Source organism: Lynx rufus, unplaced genomic scaffold (genome assembly GCF_022079265.1).
Source record: "Lynx rufus isolate CCGP_SWC_20201006 ecotype Redwood Valley unplaced genomic scaffold, mLynRuf1.p SCAF_13, whole genome shotgun sequence".
In the NCBI taxonomy this organism is placed as follows: Eukaryota; Metazoa; Chordata; class Mammalia; order Carnivora; family Felidae; genus Lynx; species Lynx rufus.
This window is the reverse complement of record NW_025814827.1, coordinates 47,615,497-47,633,895: the sequence shown is the minus strand read 5'-3', so window position 1 is coordinate 47,633,895 and position 18,399 is coordinate 47,615,497. Positions and strand designations below refer to the sequence as shown.

The 18,399-nt window shown below is 39.3% G+C and overlaps 1 pseudogene; it reads right to left on the bottom strand.

Annotated features, from left to right (window-relative positions):
* Positions 1 to 5,323: 5,323 nt before the first annotated feature.
* LOC124508302 (60S ribosomal protein L32-like) lies at positions 5,324 to 13,963 on the bottom strand (annotated as a pseudogene).
* Positions 13,964 to 18,399: the final 4,436 nt, after the last annotated feature.

Here is an 18,399-nt window from a genome sequence, read left to right as displayed (position 1 = left end):
TTCATTTGGACCTACAAACAGTTGAAGCCCAGCAGCCATTTAGATTATGTTTATTTTCATATGGCATAGCAAGACGTGAGAGCAACTTAACCAAAAAAACCCAACCCACTGGCCAAACGACCAAAGACATTGTCCAGAAGATGAAGAGAACCACTTGACTATGCCTTTACCTGTCAGGTTGTCACTACCTGAGCAACAGGGACTAGTTATTTTTAGCAATTTCTTTCAGGAGAGTGTGTGCAGTAAATGAGTTTTCAAACTTGCACTTGACTAACTGAAAAATGGACTCCTTTATAACTTTGCACATAATAGCCAGGGAAATCCAGACTTCTGAGGCTCTCAAGTAAGTCTTATTAAACATTTTATGCTGAAAGTTTTTGTGAGTCAAGAAGTTTTAACCATGTCTCTGGATTTCTAAAAGGGCTGACACACAAATTAGAATTCTTTTAGAGTTTTGATTTTGCCTGTTTTTTACCCTGTTTTCACTCTTTCAATTGGGTATTCTCTTTTATAATACTCTTACCTTCTCTAATTTAAGGATGTTACGTTCTAGAGAAAAATGATCTCAAGGGGAAAATCTTGTTAGTGAAATCCTTTTGTCAGTATTTTTATGCCTACTATTACTCAAAGGCAATATTTCTGGGTGGTGGGTTTCCCAGTACATTTCTTTCTCTCTCCTTCCAATATTCCTCCCTTCCTCTTGCGTCTTGTAAACTCCCTGCACCCCCACCAGAAACACACACGTGCACACATCACATCCTTTGCTATTTTCCTTTTGATCATCTGGGCTTTTGTGATTGAGCCGAAATCACAGGAAAGATTTTTCTTTTTATTAATAAGCTGATGTCGAGGTTTTGGTTGGGAGGGGAAATATCAAAATTCTGGTTTAAAATGAAATTTGGGGCCTCCACAAAATTTCATGATGAACGTGCTCCTGTGGCTCCTATTTCCTCATCATGGCTAGAACATCCCTAAATGTTTTTAAGGTGAGGAATGTAGTGGCACCAAGAGGCTGTTTGAAAATAGGACTACATACATTAAAAGAGAAATCTCTTCCCCCTGTGTTCTGTAGCGAGGGAGACACAGAAACCTAACAGCTGAGAGAATTAGAATATAAAGCATTATGTTTTCTGGAGATGTTTGGGTTTTGTTTGCAGCTAATTAACATGGAGTTTGCAGTGGGCATGACTCTTTTCTCAAATACGGCTGGTTTTATCGCTTAATATTCATAATAAATACACTACAGTATAGAAATAGTCTCTCTGGAGAGCAGCAGGAAAATTAAACCACCAATCTAAGTAAGCCAGGTTTGCCACGTAGCCAATACCCTTCAGCATCCAGGGTCCAGTAAGCATGGAGGCTGACACACTAAACCGCAAGTAATAACACGGTCACTCCTGTGGAGCAAATAGGTCAGGACTGCTGGCTGGATCTTCGGAGACCGGCGTATACCCTCATTCCAGGCACATCATCTCCCACAGTCTCGAATCTTGCCTCAGGTCCTAACACCTGTCTCCAGTCTCTGGGTTGTTTGTTTTTTCCCCCCAATAACATTAACCTTTCTTCCTGCTTATTTGCTTGCATATGAAGAGCTGTGGAGCTCCACGTTTCCTTCTGCTTCCCAGTTCCTTTCTGAGCCGTCTGTGTGTCTTTCTAGGGCATCGAAGGACCACACTGGCAGTAAAGCAGATAGTTTTAATTAGGTTTAATTATTCTTAAAATAAATTTTAGAGGATTAGGGAAAGCAGTAGCTGAAGAGGCACAAGCTTTCTTTAGACCAGCATCTACGTAACGGGTGCAGCTACTCACATAGAAAAGGGCCATTTTCTCCTCCCTCCTTCCTTCTTGTAGAGTGGGAGACTAGCTTCCGCAGTGGAAGAAATCCACCCCTCCCCCCGCACACCCAGGCAGGTACCTCTTGTCTCTTTTAAGTCAAACTGGAATACAACAACCACCTTGAGGGAAATTGTAGCTGAAACAGACAGGCTCTGGATTTTGCAATCCATTAGAATGTAAATATCTGATTGAATTATTTATGCTTACTTGGTTTGTTTTCAGCATAACCTGAAACTCTTAGATTATGCCATTTGTTCTGCCTGTGAGATCACGTGAGATCATTTACAGCTTAATGAAGAGAAGCAAAGCAAGGATATAAATGAAGTTCTCAGTTGATGGGATTGCTAGTTTACACAATAAGTGTGGGCAGAATGTTTTTCCTCCAAAGATTACTTTTAAGAAAGGCCGGTTAACCCTCATATTGCAAATTTGGATCTATGTTTATCACATATGAAAAAGATAGAATAGTTGGAATCAATCTGAGCTGCAATATTGTCCATCCAAGTAATTTTATCAATGAAATCGCTACTTGTCTTTAACCGTACAACAAATTGGACTATTTGGAGCAGACATCTCATTCATTCTTACAGCTTTATTACTGTTTCTTGCATTCTGGCCATGATGACATAGCCCTGATGAAGTAGGCCGGAGGGTCAAGTTGCATTCTAGGGACCAAAAATTTAAGTTGGAAATATATACTTCATCAAAACCCTCTTTTGTTTATTTATGCAGGAGGAGGTAGAAGGTGAGCTGCCCAGAAATGTTCACTGAGTAGATCATGGCTTTCTGTATGTGAATATATCTTCTTGTCACCTCAACTCTGCTGGCACTAATATGCTGTGTTTGAAAGAAATGAGGTCTATGGGGAAATCTAGCTAGAAGATAGAAGACCTCACAGAAATGAAATATTCAATACTCTCCTTTTCCCCATATTCCCTATACATTTCTCTGAGAACATGTGAGATGAGTTTGAAAATTGCTGACAGTGTTTGGATTACTATTATTATTATTAGGAGCCATGGAAGCAATACAATAAGCCGGAAATAATTTGAAAAAGAAATAGCGATACTGGTCATTATTGGAGTTGGCTGCCAGTAAATGGCATCTTCTTCCTGTGTGTTGAAGAATTATTTGAGAAAAATGCACAAGAGTTAGACAAATAAATACCAAAATACAAGCTTTGTTGATGAAAGAGTTGAATCAGAAAAGGTGGATTGAAAATATGATCATAATAGGATTTATTGATACATTTCTCTCGGAACTAATTAACTCTCCAAGTCACAGTCAGGACCACAGGCCTTATCATCCCTACCCCAATTTTATTCCCCAATGTTGGAAACTATAATAATAGATTACCCTATATAAGAGTTTGAAGCCAAGGCCATGTGTTAGCAGACTCTTTTCCTAATCTTACCAGTCAGATAAGCAATGTCTTTTCCTTTGGGAGGAGTAAGTGAACTGGATGGACAGATGCAAGGGAATTACTTTCATAATATTTCCAAGGCAGGAAACGTCTGTTTCATTGGCCTGCTTGGACCAATGCCAAAAAGGAATGAAAATGATTCCTTTAATAGTAAGCTAAATAAATTTTGTGGAGGGACTAGAAGTATTCCAGAGTCAATAATATTTTAAGACTTTATTTAAGGCTAATTTATGAGCCTGCAACCAAAGGTAAAGAATCTTCCATACTAACCTCCACAGTGAAGGCATCTAAGAGAAGGAAACAAGCAAAAACTGACATTCTAGACCAATACACAATTTTACTCTTTTTATTTTCCATTGAGGTCATAACCTAGAAGGAAACCTCAACTTTCTACTTTGCTGTATCTCCTGGGTCTGAAGCCAGTCCTGAAAAGTATTTTTTTTTAAATTTCTTTGCTATTTCTATTCCTATTCCATCCTGGAACTCTACTTTAAAAGAGCTAGATAGTCTCTAAGCAAAAGATACTCTTCTCTCTCTGAGCTTCTCAAATTCTATCTACTTTAGTCAAAACCTGAAGGTCAGGTACCCTCAGATTCTCCAGATTCTCTAGTTTATAATCCTCACACTACAAGCACAAAAGACCCAACATTGAATCTGTGATGTCTCCATATAAGGACTACTTTTGTGTCACTGCGGATCAGCAAATACATACCTTACGTTATCACAACCGAGTTCTTTGCTCCATGGTGACATCACGGATTAGCCATATTGTAGCAAGTATGACTAGCTGATCACAAAATTATTTCCCTTTCTTTCTTGGGGTCAGCTAGATCACATTTCCTACATTTCTTTGTTAGGCCACGTGGCTAAGTCTAGAACACATGGGATGTACTTGGAGGTGATGTAGTCTACTCCCATTCCTACCACAGGAAAATCGTCTCTGCGTGATCCTCCATGTTTTTTTCTCCTTCCCACGAACCAGAATGCAGTTGATACCCAGGAACGGCCTTGGAAGAAACCTAGTGAAAATGGATAAATCGCCATCCATCTAGGTCCTTGAGTGACTTCATGGAGCAGGGAATGCCCTATTCTCCTGATCCCATCAAGCAGAAACACCCATTTTTAAGACTTTACAGTGGCAGTACAGAAACTTCAATTGTGTCAGGCCACTGAAAATTTGAAATTTATCTGTAATAGACAACATTATCTTAGTTAATACTCATGAGCATTAGTATTAGTTTTATTTCTTAAGGAGTCCCAAGTCTCTTTCTGCCCTAAATGCCAGGCACCTGCCTCCCATCCTCGTTGGCACAGGGAATAAAACTACTTGCTGTTCCCACTACAGGGATGTTGCTGGCATCATCCTTCCCCCAGGCTGGGTGTTGTTCTGATTTTCTTTCCCCATTACTTTCTTCCCAATTTTATTTGTTTTACAATTGTTCAATTTGCTGTAATAAATATGTAAGAGCATAACATATAAGCAAGTTACTCGTGGTACTAATTAAGAATATAAGCAGGTTTTCTCTCCCTCACCTATCCCTGTGTTTCTTCCGTGTGACTGTTGCATGCTTTCTAGGACTCCTCTCTATGACAAGAGAAATGAGTTTGATCAGGTTGCAAGGCAAATAATATTTATCAGATAACTGTTACATGCCCAGTCTTTCACTGAGTGATGTGACATATTTAAAACATAAGATTCTTTGGGGCGCCTGGGTGGCTCAGTTGGTTGAGTGTCTAACTCTTGGTTTTACCTCAGGTCATGATTTCACAGCACGTGAGTTTGAGCCCTATGTTGGGCTCAGTGCTGACAGTGCAGAGCCTGCTTGGGATTCTCTCTCTCTCTGCCCGTCCCATGCTCATGTGCTTTCTCGTTCTCTCACTCTCTCAAAATAAATAAATAAACATTAAAAAAAAAAAAGGAAAATAAATAACTGAAGAATTCTTGCACTGACATTGTATTGAGTAGCCCTTGGAAAAAATAGCAAAATTATAAAAGAAGGAAAAATTTTTTCACTTTCTTCACCCATTTTTAGCACTATTTCTTTCTTTTTTTGAAATGCCAGATGGTAGTTTTATGGTTTTATTAACACAAATATGACATGCACATAAGCTGTCTATTCATTTTCTGTACTACACAGCCTGGCATTGGGATCAGTGACTCTGATGGCCAGCTGCGCTGCTCTTTCCACAGTGGCTTTGCAGTTCTTGGGGGAGACATAAGCAATTTCTGCACAGTAAGATTTGTTGCACATCAGCAGCACTTCCAGCCCCTTGATGTTGTGGACTAGGAACTTCTGGAAGCCACTGGGCAGCATGTGCTTTGCTTTCTTGTTGCTCCCATAACCGATGTGGGGCATCAAGATCTGGCCCCTGAATCTTCTGCACACCTTATTGTCAATACCCTTGGATTTTTCCAGTTGCACTTAATTTTGACATATCGGTCCGATTGGTTCTAGATAAACTTCCTGGTTCCTTTTTGTTTAATGTTTATTTATTTTTGAGAGAGATAGTGCCAGCAGGAGAGGGGTAGAGGTGGGGGGACAGAGGATCTGAAGCGGGCTCTGTGCTGACAGCACAGAGCCTGATGTGGGGCTCAAACTCATGAACTTGAAATCATGACCTGAGTCAAAGTTGGATGCTCAACTGTCTGAGCCACACAGGTGCCCCTTCTTGGTTCCCTTTTTCATAATCTTGGGCTTCACCAGAGGTCTGAGGGTGGCCGTGATGCCAAGTAGGAGATGGCTGTCACTTCTACAGGTAGCACTGAGGAAGAGTGGCACCATTTCTTTGTTTTCCTTAATCTAAGATAAGGAAAAGACAACACCTTCTTTTTTATTGCTATCAATGAGACTGAAGATATACTATAGGACTGTATTTTATATTCCAGAATGCTCCCTTTCCCCAAATAGAAAATTTACCTGACCTGTACCCTGTTTTCTTGGATCCCTCTGAAGTCATATTACCCAAACTAGCTAAGCTGAAGAATTTAAGAGCTATCTTATAAAAAAATATAATATATTCCTCTTAACTGATGTGTAAGAGTAAGAGATTTAGGAGATAATAAATAATCTTAAGATATGAACCCTTGAAATGTGACCACATAGGGCAGGGGACCAATGGGACCCCTGCTTATATTCACTCTTCAACATGGCCACTGGTTTCAATAAATGGAGAAGGAAAAGTATGTTGAGCTATAACAGTGAATCACTGAAAGTTTTAGAGTCATGGATTCTGGAAGCATGGATTCATGGTCCCTGAGCAGAGGAGTTGGAAAGGAAAGCCCTTTTACCAGCTATATCTGAGAGTCATATTGCCTATACTTCCCATGCTTGACAGGAAGAACTGAGATGAATATTGTGAAATGAATATGCCGGCCATGTGTGTGATATGCTACTAACATTTCAAGCATGATGCAAATACATGACATGCCTGTCATCCTAACCTTGTAAATCCTTCTGGTTCCCAGTGTGGTGAGTCATAAGCAGTCATGTTTCCAAGTCAGTAGTATTCTCTGCTGTTTCAAGGTCAGGAAACCTTGAAATAACAATAACCGTAATAAGCACCAATGTTTATTTGTTAGTGTTAGGTTACACCAATATCTTGCAAAGATCTAAATGGTAATGCTCTCCTACACAATCTGTCACCAAAACAAAGCCCAACAGCATTGGGTTTCTATACTCTATATCACTTCTATTGTGATGTGACATTTTATTAAATGTTCATCTTGTTAAAAAATTAACCCAAGTTGAGAGGAATGGTTTTTGCTTTCATAACTACAATTTTTTCCTATTACTTGAAAGTTGATGGCATTTAAGAAGGCTTCATATTGAACCACCAGAAGGAAGAAACGAATAATCTAGAATGATTTCAATGCTGAAGGTTTTCAATTATCAGACAATATTGAGGTTGAAGCAGTGACATGACAGTATAATGATGGTACATAACTATAGTATTCTCTTGCCATGTTCTCTTTGTACTTTTTTTTTTGAAAGAGAGAGAGCATGCACACACACAAATGAGTGGGGGAGGGGCAGAGGGAGAAGGGGAGAGAGACTCTTAGACTCCACGCATAGAGCCTGATGTGGGGCTCGATATCACAACCCTGGGATCATGGCCTGAGCCAAAATGAAGAGTAGGATGCTTAACCAACTGAGCCACCCTGATGCCCCTGTACCTTCTTTACTGAATTACCATAAATGGTTCTTTTTAGGCTGGTGATTCAATGGTTATTGAGAAACTTGTCTTTGTGCTAGACTTAAAAAATAAAATAGTCATAAATATCAATAGGCAAAAATTTACTGTTCTCATTTTATCTGTGAAATAGTATCTATAGCTAGACAGATAATTAATGGAGAAAACGTTGTTTTTTCCCCCTATTATTGCTAATAAGCTTTATTTTCAGAGTAGTTTTAGGTTCACAGCCCAAATGAAAGTACAGAGAATTTTCATATACCCCTGTTCCCACACATGCACAGTCTTCCCACCATCAACATCCTCCAACAAAATTGTACATTTAAAGCAAGTGATGAACTTTCACCGACATATAATTATCACCTAACATCCATAGTTTACAGTAGGGCTCATTCTTGGTGTTGTATAATCTGTAGGTTTGCACAAATGTTTAATGATATGTATCTACTATTGTAATGTCAGGCAGAATAATCTCCTTTCCATAAAAATCCTCTGTGCTCTGCCTATTCACCCCTTACTCCCTCCTGACACCGGGCAACCATTAATCTTTTTACTGTCTCCTTATTTTTGCCTGTTTGAGCATGTCATACAGTTGGAATCTTACAGTATGTTACCTTTTCACATTGGCTTCTTTCACTTAGTAATATGTGTTAACGTTTTCCTCCATGTCTTTTGGTAGCCCATTTATTTTTAGTGCTGAATAATAGTCCATTGTCTGAATACACCACAGTTTATTTATCCACTCCTCTACTGAAGGACATCTTGGTTGCTTCTGAGTTTGAGCAATTATAAGTAAAGTTGCTGTAAACACCATGCCCTGATTTTTGAACCCAAGTTTTCATTTATTTCCATTTGTTTGGGTAAATATATAGGAGTGTGATTGCTGGATTATATAATAAATGTGTTTTTGTTGTTGTTGTTTTTATTTTGTAAGAAGCTGCCGTACTATCGTCCAAAGTGGCTATACCGTGTTGCATTTCCATCAGTAATTAATGGGAACTCCATTGGGAGAAAACTTACTGCAGGTAGGTGGGAAGAGTGACTTCTCAAATAAGCATGTAGGATAAAGAACTAACCCCATCTGGCTCAGTCCCTATTGGGATCTTTGTCTATTTCAAACATCCTATCTGTAGAGTATAGGCTTCTCTGTTGTCAGGCTTCTGCAAGGTAGACCTATGACTGTCCATGGTAGTCTGTGATTGAATAGTTTAGTATGTCTATTGCAGAAGTAGAGTGACCTCAAGACAGTTTGTCCATAATCCTAAATCTAAGTTTTCTATTTGTCTTGTTATTATTTTGTTTCAAACTCAGGCAGGCAAATAATATTATATATACATTTCCTTTCCCAACACCAACAGTAGTATTTTTAATTGGGAAAAAATAATACATGATATGATAAAAAATGAAATAATATAAAAAAGTATACAATGAAGAGTTAGTATAGTTCCCTCTTCTGGTTCTAATCAGCCTTCCCAGAGTCAAAATCTATTTGTAGTTATTTCTTTTTCTTTTTGAGAAATATTCTATATATAATTGTGTGTGTGTGTGTGTGTGTGTGTGTGTGCATATCTATATAAATTGTTTCTTAATCTTGCTTCTCTCACTTAAACATTTATCTTGGTGATCTTTCGATACAGTACATTTGAGGTCTATTTCATTCTTTTTAATGGCAGAAATGTATTTCATGTTACAGCTGTATTAATGTATTTGACCAGTCCCCTATTAATTGATCAATAGGTTGCGTCTATTCTTTTGTTACTGAAATATTGCTTCACTAATCCCCTTTGGATGAGTGAGTACATTTGTAGACTACATTCCTAAAAGTGGATGTGCTGTATCAATGGGTATGTGTGATTAAAATGTGATACATATAATTACTGTCAAATTGCTTTCCGAAGAGAGTGCACCTCCTAGTAACATTTGAGAATGCCTGTTTCTCTATACCCTTATCAATACTGCTATAATATTTAACGTTTTGATCTTAAAATTTTCGCTTTTTTAAAAATAGTAGTAGATTTGTACAGAGAACAAACTGGTGGTTGCCAGAGGGGAAGGGGTTAGGGGAATGGACAAAAATGAAGAAAGGGGAGTGGGAGGTACAGGCTTCGAGTTGTGGAAGGAGTAAGTCACAAGAATAAAAGGTACATCGTAGGATATAAGTCAATGGTATTGTGATAGTGTTCTGTAATGACAGATGGTAGCTACACTTGTGATGAGCACAGCATAATGTCTAGACTCGTTGAATAACCATGTTGTACACCTGAAACTAATGCTAATATTGTGTGTCAACTATACTTTAGTAATAAAGTTTGCAGAAGAGGCTAAGGCAAAAAGATGACCAGGAAAAAAGAAATCAAATAGTAGTACATTATTAAAGGGACTTTACCAGTGTTGTTACAAATAGTGTCAGGATGTAGCTTCTTACATTATTGTTTGATATATAAGTCAAAGGGACATTTCAACGTATCAGTTTCCTTTAACTCTTCACGAAGGAAGTTTAGACAAAAACGCACGCAAGCGTCTGTGTGCGTGTGTGTGTGTGTGCAAATTCTCTTTGTCTAGTGTCATACCTCGACTCCAATTTCAAACATACTTTTAGGTTCCTTTAAAAGTATGTGCTTGGATACAAAACATTATTCTAATTTCCAGTGTGAGCAACTCTATTTGCAAAGAGCAAAACTAACAGGTATGTAATTTCATGGTGTCTTATATAAGTGGTCATATTTTGTGAGGAGAAAATGCCAGTGAGGCATAGTTAAAGGTCACCTATTTTAATGAACTGGTTTATGACTCATGGTTTTATCTTTACTTTTCTTTTGCTTTTTTTCATAGGTTATACTTTCATTAGCATAGAGATTGTCTAATAATTGTTGTAGTATTTCAAGTTCATATGATTCCTTATCTGATGTACTTCTCATGCAGAACTAAAACCAGGTGGACTCTTACAAGCTGGGAGGGGGTTGGGAAAGAGAAAGGTAAGGAGGGAAGAGACTGAGAAAAAGGCATTACAAATATGACTGGGCTTTAGGAGAAGGACGCTTAGTTCTCTAGCTTGTTAAAGTCTCTGGTGCTAGCATCCTGTTGAGGTAGGAAGGTTTCTCGGAGAAAAGGAAATGAATTTTGTGTTCCAGAATTAGAGTTGATGTGGCTTTTTATGTGACTTCATTTGATCCATCGTATTTAATTAGATGCAGTACATCTCTATTCCTGCCTCTGTTGGCGATAGGGCATAGGTGTCACATAAACAAATAGTCAACTTAATTCTTCCTAAATGTTAGTGATAGTCTTCCAATTCATTCCCAATCCCCACATCCAGCTCCCCCTTCAGGTTTTTGGGTAGGCAGCATGGGACCTCTGCTCTGGTGATGTTCAAAAATACTATAACTGCTTCACTGAATCGTATTTGAACAACTAGAAATTCAGATTCACAATTCACACTGCAGACTTTCACAGTATCCCTGTGGGTTTCTGTAGGGTAGGTATTAGGTGAACTTACATTAGTTGAGAGCCTTTTATATGCTAGGTTTATGTGCTGTTATACTTAATCATCACAATATCCCAATGAAGTAAGCATTGTTATTCTGGTTTTATAGGTTCAGAAACTAAATCACTGGGGCCAAGGATATTGACTAAGATCACATGGAGTGACTCACCAGAGCAAAGTTTTGAGCCCATGTCTAAGTTAAAGCTGCATTTTTCTACCACACTCATTTGCTTAAATGTGTTGATGTGTGTGGGTCCTTTGAGATCATGTACACAAAAATATCTGTAAATTACTATCTTGGCCAACTATTAATGCTCAGTGATAGTTTTCCTATGTGTTTTTTGTGACTTTGTTTCCTCTAACATAGAAGCTATAGCAGCGAACGATTAAATAAATTAACGTAAAACTTACCGGACCTATGAAGAGGTAGAATAATGTATATCCATATACCCACGACTCAGCTGAAGAAGTAAAATGTGTCAATGATGGTTGGAGCGAGCCCTACCCCATCCTGTATACTTATGTTCCAGACATTTCCTCCCACTCTTCCTTTCATCCTCCTGTAGAAGCAACCACTGTTCTAATTTGGGATTTACCATTCTCTGTAATTTTTTTCTAATGCTTTACTAATGTGTAGAAGCAGGCTTGTATTTTTAGATCTCCATGTACATTCTATCATGCTTTATACGGCCATTGGCAACTTGTTGTTCCACTTCATGTTCTTTAGATTTATATGTATGTGTCTAGATTTGAAAATGAAAACATCTCAAATGTTCTTCCACACTGTGCTAGTGAAAAATAACAGCTTGGTCCTCTGAGCTGGGCACTGAAACGGAACACTTTACGCATTAATTTATTTAATTTCATAAAATTCGGCGATATATGTTATTGTTAATTGTGAAACTCAGAGAGTTTCAATTATTCACATCAGGTACCAGCTAGTTGGAAGCAGAGCTGGTATTCCAGAACAGCATTTGTAACTCTGATTCTGAGCCTTTTTCCATTACACCGCACTGCCTACCTTTACTGAATTCCAACTTTCGTCTCATTCAATTTTCCTCAAGATCAAGCCTCCACACTCCTGGCCAAGGGCAAAGCACAGAGCAAGAAACAGTGACCCCCATGCACACAGAAGCTGCCTTAGTAATGCAGCCCCCAGGGTTACCGTCTCCCCACTGCCTCTCATTTACAGAGGCAATTACCCTTTACTGTTACTGTGCTGTGTGGTGACATTGGCATCACCTAGGGCACCTGTTTCCTGAGACATCCTACCCATGGAAAGAAATAGCTACTCTGTGCATCCATCCCCCAACTAAAACCTGAGCCAGTTCACCACGGTGCACCATGATTAAAAAGATGCCATAGAAAAGTGTAATAGGCCTTCACAAACCAACCAATGGCCTAATTGTTAGGCAAAATTGCTGCATCTTACAATTACTACTATTACAAACTATCCATTAAAGAGCAGCCTCTGCCTCCCTCTTGACTCTTTCATTAGCATAATACTCCCACATTAGTACCCAATTATAAACAAACCCTATCCAAATTTACATTACTCTCCAAATTACATACACAGACTGATTACTGTTTCTTAAAAGAGCAAAATCTACGTGAACACTAACCACTCCTTTCCTTTCAGCCTGTTGTGGTTTCACGGCCAGACCCTTTTGAATCTGTGTGGCCGCAGCCTTTTAACTCAGTCTGCAGAAACGGGCATTGTCCTTGGGAGGTGTTTCTTCTAAAGCAGAATTCGAGAGCAACAGAACCGAGAGAGGTGTGTTGGCTCTTCTGTCATTGAAAGGATGTACATCTTTCTTTCTTCTTCTAGTCTCTCCCTCTTTTCTTCCTCCCATTTTGTTCTCTCCTCTCACCTTTAGTGTCTCTGTGGTTGTCCCGTTTTTAATAGCCTGACCCTCTCCTGCTTCTGATTCTCTTTTTATCCACCTCATGTGTTTTTTTGTCTCCATGCACTGTTCTGGTATCTCAGCCAGTTTGATCTTCGTGTGTGAGTACCTTTTCTGTCTTACAGTGTTCTGTTCCTCACGGTTCTGGGGGCTGTCCTATCATATCGTCTTGGAAAGGTGGCCTTGCACCTGGCGCATCTGGTCTCAAATCTACCCTTGTGGAAATCGAAGTTCTTCTGTCACCTTGGTGCTCCAAAACTTCTTTGACTTTCTCAAAACATGGGCTCTTCGCGGGTGACAGGTGAGGATGACCCTGAGAATTATTCTGGAATAGCCAAATGTTTGTTTGTCTGTCTGTCTGTTTGTTTGTTGTTAGGATTCTTTACAGATGAAGAATTCTGGTGGTCGGAAATGGCAAGTGCAGGAAGAATTTGATCACGTCTTTCTGGAGGGAGGATTAATATTGTATTTAGTACCGTGAACCCTGCTCTTCTCTCTTGAAACCCATCTAGTCCTTTATCTACTTGTGATTGGTCATTTACCACTCCAGTAAAGTGCCTGGACTTTGAGCTGAGCATGTGGTTTTAGTTCTAAACCTGGAACCCCTTTCAATGGCTTCTCTCAGCCTCTTGGACACCATCACCTGCTCGAAATAGGGTTTCCCTAACATGCCGTGATTCCTAATTTTGTATTTCAAGTTGTTACCTGTTTGGCATGTTTTCCAATTCTCATCTAAGACACTCTCTTTTACCCTCAAATTATTTATTAAAATGGGGTTAATTTTCCTGTTTTGTAAATAACATCACTGTGATTTACCTTAAAATACTCCAACAGCTTTCATTGCACTCAGCTTATCATCCACATTCTTGGTCACGGTTCATATGTTTCTGCTTGATAGGGGCCCTATCTACCTCTCCTGTCATTTAGGCGAATCCTCTCTCACTTAATACGGGCCAAGCACGTTGTCCTTTAAAGTTCCCAGACCCACCAAGTTCACTTTTGCCTTAAGGCCTTTGCTGTTCCTGCTAGTGGTTTCCTCTCCCTGGAAGCTTCTTTTCCGAGAGCTCAGAAAGGCTGACTTCTTACCAATCGTATCTTCTCTTCTTGTCTTAGCTCAAATCCCATTTCCAGGTCTTCCCTAGCATGTGATATACAGTCAGTACATACTTGTTGAATTGCTCAGTTAAAGTTTGTCAATGAATTTAATTTCTATATAGCATACCTTCTGTTTCTGCTGACACTGGTGATGCCATCCCATGTATGTTTATATTAAAAAAACATGTCCAAAGTTTCTGATGGGAGGTAGGTAAAGGCCACTGAAATGGCCTGCCGCATTCTATGTATTGTCCCCGGGCTCCATCAGATCCTGCACTTCCCCTGCTGCTCTGCTTTTGGGAACCTCCAGCCTCATGTATGGGATTAGAGGGGGAGGAAATAGTTTCCCTTTGCCCTTCTAGGTTCTTTAGTTGATCTATTCATTTAAATTGACATAAGATGGACTAACAGGAGAAAAATTTAACTTCCTACTTACAGGAGCCTCACATTAGACATGAGAGGTTCAAAGACAGGCAATTGAGGCTTATGTGCCATGCTGAGCTAATGAAAAAATGGTAGGGTTCTGGGGCCTCAAAGAGAAGGAAGGCAATTCACAGGAAGATGAGCAGAGCACGTATTTGGTAAAGGAACGTTTGTCGTGCTATGCAGGGACAATGGGACAAACAGGCCTGGCTGAGCCTCCCCATCACCACCCCCCACCCCAGTTTACCATACCTAGCCCATACTCTCTGTATTATTCTCTGGAGATAGTTCTCTTCCTGGACCAGGTCCTCTATCTAAATTCTTTTAGGGACTTAAGGGGGAGGAAAAGCTCTTCCTAAGTCTTTTGGGCCTTGATTGTCTTCAGCTATCAAAAATAGTCCACATACCAAAGTGGCACATTCTAGGGAGACTTGTTCTGAACCCCTTCAGTATTACAGTTTGGTAAAGAGATATGTAACTATTTTTGGAGCATTGCTATAACCTGGTCAGTCATGGCTAGATCAGGAAGAGGGAGTGAAGCTTAATTTTTTTTTTAATTGAAGTATGGTTGACACACAATGTTATATTAGTTTCAGGTGTATAACATAGTGATTAGACAACACTATACATCATGAGGAAGGGAAGCTTTGAAAGTGCAGAGACATTAAGTATTTCCGTATTTTTCGTAGTCATGTGACCTCTTCATTGCCCATCAAAAAGTAGAAAGCAGGTATTCATGGGGGCAGACAACCTCTTAATTTCTGTTGTGCTATTTAAGGTTATAGATCAACATTTAGTCAGTCTACACATTTTTAATGTTTATATTTTTATTTTGAGAGTGAGAGCACGAGCAGGGGAGGGGCAAAGAGAAGGAGAGAGAGAAAGAGAATCCCAGGCAGGCTCCTCACGGTCAGTGCAGAAGCCAACATGGGGCTCAAACTTAAGAACCATGAGATCATGATCTGAGCCGAAATCAGGAGTCAGACACTTAACTAAGCCTGGGCCACCCAGGTGCCCCAATTTACACATTTTGAATTCAATAAAATATGGTGCACATATTCTATATGTAAAACCTATTTGAAACTACTCACAGTGCAGCATGTCAGTGGAAATAACACAGACACCCTACCACTTATCATCTTTTTAGCCACGGTACATCTAGTTTCTTCTGCAGGTGCGCACACCTGGAAGTGACACCTCCATAAGTTCTAGCCTCTTCATCCCCCGCCTTGAATGTGAGGTTGAAGCTGAAGAAGATGGCCACAAACCTAGAATAGGATTCAAGGTGTGTTCTCGCTGACATAATAGAATTCCTCTTCCCTCATGGCCATGAGGTAATTCTTTTGATCCAGCCCAAAATAGAAGTGGCCTTTTCTTTTCTGTTTCTTTGTCAACAGCTATTTTTGCAAGGTTTTCATTACTTCTTAATTGTTCAAACTTCCTAACTTCATTTTTCTTGTTAAGGACCGATTTTACAAATGAGTTCATTATCTCTACCATTTTAGACTCATCATTAATTTCATGCTCCTCATTTATTAGTGGACCTATTTTCTCTCTGGTACTTCTTTTCTCACTGCAGTATTTGTAAAACGCCCTTGTTTTCTCTGAGTCCCTTTACTAGCTATATTACGTTCTCCTTATGCTACTGGTATCTTTCCTATGTTTAATTGATATCTCTCTCTTTTTATTCCAAATAGCAATTTTTCCTTCATTGACTTTAATATAAGGTGTTAAAAGACATTGATGTTTACACTTCATATTTGCACACCTCATTCTTCAAATACATTTAAATCTGCTCTAGTCTACTTAAAATATCAATAGAAGGAGCACTGCCAGAAAGAAAATTGAGACAATTCCACATCTTATAAATGCCTTACTGTATGCAATAAATTTCTTAATCCTTAATTAGAGAAGAGATTCAGAATAGTTTCATATGTTAGGATGATACAGAGCACGATTTAACAATGTCCTTAGCCAGGGAACCCAGCAAAGCCAAGGTACAGAATTTCGCTTGCTAAACTTGTGGGCATTTGAGGAAGGATGTGTAGGGTAAAGGTAGATAGCATGCACCACGGTATGGAAGACCTAGTTCTAGACTATGAACATTCTCAAATAATTTTAACCAAGTCTCTTAATCTTTATCTCTGCCAGAGTCCTTTAACCTCCATTTTGATTTTCACTTTTCTGTACTTCTTAGAAATATGGGGGTCGGGGCAGGAAAGGGAGGGGCATGTATCTGCATGTAGAGCACCTTGGCAGAATCCAGGCTGCAAAAAATACTGTAATCTGTGATTCCTACTGAGATACAACAGAGCATTGGATTAGGAAACAGGAAGCCTGGGGTTTTATTGCAGGTTTCCTATTATTTGACTTCTTGGCAAATGAGCTTTCTCATTTGTAAAATGTGGGAGTTGAATTGGATGATAGTTAAGATCCCTTCTATTTTTAACTGGTCTACAGGATTCTTAACTTCAAATCTATCAAGTCATTCACTAGAGGGTTTATTTCTGTATTCCAATCATTAGGCTCCTCTTAAGTACTTTGAGTCTCCTCCTTGGAACTCGAAATGAGCATGACCATTCCATATACCATACACGTGCCCGCCCACAAATGCCAGTCCTGCATACCAGCCTTATTTGAAGTTAATACCTAGGGTTATTTCAATTTCACTTAGCTTTGAACTCTTCATATTGAGGCCCCAACCTTCAGCTGACCTTTAACCTGTCCAGAGTTGGTTCTCATTAGGGCTCTCTGTGGTATATGGCCTCAGTGTGAAACTCAGATGAACTAGGTCACAACGTTGACTATAATCATGGCCTGCTACATGAGAAGGTGCATCAGATAATTATTTATTAAATATTTTGTCCTTGCGAAAGTTTTTCTCTGAACCATAGCTCTGCCATTTGTAAAAACTGCTAACATCCTTCATCAAAACAGCTGTGAAAATCTGATGAAATAATTTCTGTGAGGCTTCTTTGTAAAATGTCTTATGTGTCTGATGTGCAAGTCTCCAGAATAACAACACTGCACCTTGTTCTTTTTCAACTTCCTTCCTTGCTTTTTATTCCTTTTAGATGTAGGCCCACATCTCTCCCACTTGAAATCATGGCTTTAATTTTTTTTTTTTTCCACCTGGTAGGCTCCTACTCATTCTTCAAGACCCAGCTCAAAGGTCATCTCCTATGTGAAATCTTCGTGTCTTTTTCAGGCAGAGAAAGCTCCGAGCTGTCTTGGTGCTTTGTTTATACCTGTAGTCAGAGTCATTATAGCACAGCAGCAGTCCCATAGGTAATAGGCTTTGAACGTTTCTTATGTGATTGCAATGTACATGCCTTCTCTCGTTTCATTCTGAAGCAACAATATCAAAAAATAGGTAACTTTATTTTGGTGGGAACCTGGGAGCAAATGACTTGCTGAAGACCTTCTAATTAGAAAGGGTCTGGATGGCTCAGTCAGTTAAGCTCCGACTCTGGTTTAGGTCATGATCTCATGTTTCATGAGTTCGAGCCCCACATTGGACTGTCAGCACAGAGCCCACTTCAGATCCTCTGTCTCCCTCTTTCTGTCTGTCCCATCACCACTTGTGCTCTGTCTTTCTCTCTCTCAAAAATAAATAAACATTAAAAAAAAAAAAAGAAAAGAAAGGGTCTGGACCTGGAGCGGAACCCAAGCCTTAGTCCCTCCCACTCCACCAGGTGACCTTCTAGAGCATCCTCAGGACAGAATTGGTGGAATTCACTCAGAATGTTGTGACTAAGGGCAATAACTCTGTCCTCACCCAAAACTTTATTCTCACTATCATGGTTTTGCAGTGCTAGGTTTTCTTGGTCTGTAGTTTCTAAAGTTCTACTTTTTTGCTATTCCACTTTTTAGGGCTCTTGCTTTCTCGTAATGAACAGGTAGGACTTTTAAATAATATGTATGTTAAAATTCTCAGTCTCCCAGTTTGGAATGCCCTCCAGTTTATACCATATTCAGAATTTTCTTTTTTTATTTCCAAGAAGGTTTGCCTTCCCTGTAAAATCCCTTCCGTTATATCTGTA